Genomic DNA, 6,000 nt, shown 5'->3' on the forward strand with positions numbered 1-6,000 from the left:
TTTGAGGAATTAAATAAGGTCTGGAGTGTAGAAAGTGGGATACAACATGAGACAGGCAAATAGATAAGGATTCTTGCAAGACTATACAGAATCTTATAGGCCATGTAAAGACTTTAGTTTGTATCTTTAAAGCACTGGGAAGCCATTCAATGGTTTGTGGCCACTATCATGTTTTAGAATGATCACTGTCTGCTGGAAGGAGAATGGATTACAAGGAGGTTGGCAGATTATGCTAGTTGAACTCCAATACCTGTTCTCTTCTTCTGTAGCAATAAATCTCCCAATTTTTAGCTGAGTACATGACGACCTAAAATAAAGAATACTTTCCCCTACTTCCTTTGTGGCTAGGTATGGCTTTGTACTCAGTTCTCACCAATGGAAGTGAGCATAAGTGATACATACAATTTCAGAACCATTCCCTCAAAGGACACCTAATGGGTACAGTGCACGCCATCTGGGGGATGGACATGCTTGAAGTTCTGACTCAGATGGGGCAAAGGGAATATATGTAACCTAAACATTTGTACCCCCATAATATGCTGAAATGGAAAAAATTTAAAAATAATAATTATAATTTTTTAAAAAGAGGGAATGCTCTCTTTCCTTCCCCTCCCCATTCTGCTGGCTATAATATGAGCATGGTGGTGAGACATCTTGGATGATGCAGAGAAGAGCAACACCCTACCGATGGCAGGGCAACCAGCTGGTAGGAACTTAGGTTCCTGTCATTGTGGAGCTGCCATACCAGCTTTATACCGCTTACCTCTTTTGGCTGTTACATGAGAAAAAAACTTCTATCTTGTTTAAGCCACCATTATTTTGAGTCTCTGAACAGAAATCTAACCTGTATCCTACTAATGCAAGAGGCAAAAGGGAAAGCAAGGGGATTAGGTAGGTGACAAATGAGATTGAGAGAAGTGGGTATATTCAATATAACTTTTGAAGGTAACATTAAAATACAGATTTTATTGTTACAGTTAAAATGCAGATTTTAAAGGTAATAAGTACCTTTATTAAGGCACTCAAGTATAAGTAATTGAAAAAGTCTAATAATATTAAATGTTTGAAACAGTACTATATAGCAATGGTTCTCAAACTTGGCTTCATATTGGCATCACCTGGGAAGTTTCAAAAATTACTATACCTAAGACTAACCCCTAATTCTCTGGGGTGCAGCCTGGGCATCAGAATAGTTAAAAGCTCCCCAAGAGATTTTAATGTGCACATAAGTTTTAGAACTATCAGTATATAGTACTGTTTCAAGCATTTGTTAGTTTTATTAGAGCTCAAGCTTTATGCAATATTTTGAACTTACTTTCCTATTTAGATGCTACAATTATGTGTACTCAGTACACCTTTGCTATGAATTGTGCTGATGGGAAGGAAAAATTTGAAATTGATAATTTCTAAACAACTTTCATTTTCACAGAGTTCTAGCATGTCAGATCTGGAAAAGACCCTATAGATAAATCCTAATCCAACCTCTTTTATTGTGCAAATCCAGAAAAAGGCCCAGAGGGGTTTTTGTCTTCCCAAGGATATACTAGCTGTTGTAGAGTGGGCACTTGTGTAAACTGTTGGTTTGTAAGATACTTTATAAATGTTCAAAGTACCAGCTAAAGTTCAAGTAAACATCAAACCTTTATAGATTGGAAGTTGAAGCACAATGAGGTTGAAATAAAATGGCAGCAACTAATCTGTCAAAACCAGAACTAGATCCAGTTATCATCCAGCATGTACAAGTTGTATGATCTAAAGTTCTTAAACTTGAAAGTGCATAGGAATTACCTGGAGGGCTTATTTAAAGTACAAATTCCTAAGTTTTCCCTCAAATTCTGATTCAGGATGATGGAAGGTGGGACCCAGGAATCTTCATTTTAATAAACTTCCAAGGGATTCTAATGTAGGTAGGTGTCCCACAGACAAAACTAAAAACATTGAGTCAGCACTTAGACCACTCAACCTCCTGCAAATTACCTTAATAATTAAAAAGAAAATTAATTAGGCTGATGGGTACTTATTATTCCAGGACTAATTTTACTCAACTGCAAAGTTTTAAAAACAATTTAAAATTATCTTTCCAAGTTTTGACTCACTCTGAAAGCCATAAAAGAAAAACATAAAAGCACTTAGATACAAGATACCATATAAAGTGATGCACTGACCTCCAGAGCAATGTAACCTAATAGTTTAGTGAAATTCTGTAATACACAGCACTGGCACAAGCTGTTATGAGAAAGTTGTCATTTTTAAGGCACATAATGATTTAACTTGTGCAAAAATATAATGTGAAGATTTGAAATTAGTATGTTAAGATTATTTAACAGGGAGCCAGTGTTAAAGGCCCAGGTATATCTTGCTACCTTTCTCCTTGTTTGTGCATACAGATATATTTCCTTTTAAAGATACAAAGGGGGCTTGGTTTCGTTACCAAAATAGAGTATATTTATCATTCTATAACTTGCTTTTTTTTCACTTAAAATATATATCATGGACATAAGATCTTTAATAATATATCATAAAATACCTTTGGCACATTTGCTACAAATATTTCCCTAATATATCGCTGCCTATTTGACATAGTTTGGCAATGTTGACTGGGCAAATGTTCCTCTAATTTCTTCCAATGATAAGATAGCCTGCTCTGATTTTTCAAAGGGTTTAATAAATACTGAGCTCTGTTTTCTGCTGGTTTAAAAAAATTATTAACTTTTTAAAAATGTTATTTAGTCCAACTATAGTTTATTTTGGTGTAGGGTGAGGAGGAAATGAGGAGCCAAACTGATTATTTTTCTCTTTGAACTTACTAACCAATTGCCCCATTACCCTTTATTTAATGGTGGAGGTTTTTTTGTATTTTTATTGATATATCATGGTTGTACTTACTTTGGGGGTACATGTCATATTTTGATACCTGTATACGATGTGTAATGATCAAATCAGTGTAACTGGGATATCCATCACCTCAAACATTTATCTTTTCTTTGTGCTGGGAACATTACAATTCTTCTCTTCTAGCTATTTTGAAATATAGAATAAATTATTAACTATCATTTCCTTACTGTACCATCAAATACTAGAAGGTATTCCTTCTATCTAGAAGGAATATAGATAGAAGATATTCCTTCTATCTTCTGTATTTTTGTTCCCATTAACCAACTTTTCATCTCCCCTTCCCCCCTTCCCTTCCGAGCCTCTGGGAGACATTGGAAGAGGGATGAACCAGGAGAGTTTTTACTTTATATATCTTTGTCCTGAATTGTTTCTCTTGTTATCACAAGCATATATTACTTTTATAACTTGAAAAAAATAATTTTAATTTTTTTTTTTGAGACAGACCCTCTTGTCTGGGGTAGAGTGCTGTGGCATCAGCCTAGCTCACAGCAACCTCAAACTCCTGGGCTCAAGCAATTCTCCTGCCTCAGCCTCCCAAGTAGCTGGGACTACAGGCATGCACCACCATGCCCGGCTAATTTTTTCTATATGTTTTTGGTTGTCCAGCTAATTTCTTTCTATTTTTTTAGTAGAGAAGGGGTCTCGCTCTTGCTCAGGCTGGTCTCCAACTCCTGAGCTCAAACGATCCTCCTGCCTTGGCCTCCCGGAGTGCTAGGATTAAAGGCATGAGCCACCGTGCCCAGCCAATAATTTTAATGATATGAAAAACACCTAAGGACAAAGAATATGTAACCAAAAATAAGGAAGAAAAGTAATGTAACTAGTATACAATAATATGAAAAGAAATGTTCAGCCTCACTAGTAATCAAAGAAATACAAATGAAAAGAAAGTATTTTTGATTACTAAATTAGTAAAAGTATTTCAAAATGATGGTGACCAAGGCAAGGGAAAAGAACATGAAACCAACATAATCATGCAACATGCATTGTTCTAACCCATTTGGAAAGCAAATTGGCAAAATGCATTCAGATTTTTCAAATGTTCAAACCTTCAACCTATTAAATCCACTGGAAATACATCCTAGGATATAATCTTAAATAGAGAAAAAATTGTTATACAAAAACTGATAACAGCAAAAAATATTGTTTAAAGTTTTGACCAAATGAAAAAAAATGGAATGACAAAGTAAACGGAGGTAGATCCATTAATGGAATATTATATATCTAATAAAGCATTATCTACAAAGATTATAGAATAAAATGTAAAATGCTTGAGACGTATAGTAAAATTTTTAAAATTTAAAAATATGTAGCTATAACTGTAAGAAAAAATTTCTACATAAAATAATGAAGTTTTAAAAAAAACAAAATTATTTAACAAAATTTGACTTCTAATGGATTTAGCTAACTTCTCACTAATCTGTTTTTAAACTATTTCATGAGAAGTTTTTCTTTAAGGGGCAATTTAATAACTGGTAGAAAAGGTCAAATCAAATTTCTGTGACTTTACTAATTATTTGAATGTTGACTGCTGATACTGAATTTATCATAAATGACTGTCCATCAGCAATCAGCAAGCTAATGGCTTTGACAATGATATTTATAACAGTAATAGCATTTCTGTTTTCAGTCTGATGATATTCCTTGTCTAGTGAATATCAGCTTTATTATGAGCTTTAAAAACACATCAAAATGGTAGTGTTAATAGCAAAATTATCAACTATTTATGTTTACTCTTAAATAGACCATAAGCTAATACATAAGACCTTTAAAATTTTCAGTTCAATTATATGAATTACTAGGTGATTACTATGTGTAAGATGCTACTAATACCAGGTATTATGGGAGGATACACAGATGAGTAATTAGCAGCTATGATATGATAGAAATGCTCATATTTGTATTATGCATCTGTTGGGATTTATTCAGCCAGTTCTGCTGCTGATTTCCTGAACTCTTCCCCTCTGTCAGGTGGTGGTAACTATTCGTTCCCACTTTCAGGGTCCACCCCAATGCTGATGTCTCAGATGCTTAAGAACAGAAAAGAAGTGGGAGGAAGAAACAACTATTGATCATCTCCATCAACAATGTCTCCTATTTTCTTATTTCCTGTTGTTGTGTCCCCTTGACTCTGGTAGTTCTCCTGATTCCAGACTACGTGCCTTGGACTTTGGACTGCCATTATGCCTGCCTTCCCTTTGACCTGGTGGCTTTCTGCTTCTCTGACGCCTGATGCCTGCTTCTCTAATTTGCTGACTCTTGGCCCAGTCAGACTCCTGATATCTCTGTTTGTCTTGTTCATTCCTCTATTCCTTCACCAGCCCTTGGCACACATTGCAATCTCCCCATCCCAGCAATTCGCCCAGCCCAGTTGGCCCATAGCAATCTGTATCTTAGTGCTGACTCAAAACAGAACTTGGGAGGCAATGAACAAAATTAATCTGTACATTTAAAAGAACTAAAAATAACTCTAAATGTTAAAAATTGAACCTTGATACATCATAGTGAGGTTTAAAAAAAATTAAACCTTGAACAGTCTTTTACAGTATGACACATGGGACATAAAATTAATGGAATGCAGCAACTCATAGGTATCAATCAACAAATATTTGCGTGCCTACCATGGGCAAGGCACTGTACTTGGAAGGAAAATATTTCTAGGCACTAAAGTGTTTACTTTCCAACAAATAAACAAGGTAGCAGAGGATATTCCTTGGGGAGCCTGCTAACCAAAAAAAAAAAAAAAAAAAAAAACCACACACACACACACACACACAAAGAAATTAGAGGGGAAAAGGCGGTAAAATCTGTTAAACTTACAGATCTTAACTTATTCCTAGCCAAACTGGTTGATAGCATATTTCAGCAGGGCTTGGAAAACCAGTTTAGTGTTTTAGATATTTATTCTGAGAGAGGTGACTTTCAGCTTTGTCACGTGGGATTCCCAAGAGTCCAGTTCCTCATTCCAATCCACTCCTTGTTTATGAAAATACATTAGCTACAACAGTAAGAGGAAAAAAATTTCACTGCAGGAAGCCATCCAATCCTGATAAGTTGACATGTAGAATAAAGTTGATGGTGTTATTTATTCCTAAGGTAGTCCTG

Source organism: Microcebus murinus, chromosome X, assembly GCF_040939455.1.
Source record: "Microcebus murinus isolate Inina chromosome X, M.murinus_Inina_mat1.0, whole genome shotgun sequence".
NCBI lineage: Eukaryota > Metazoa > Chordata > Mammalia > Primates > Cheirogaleidae > Microcebus > Microcebus murinus.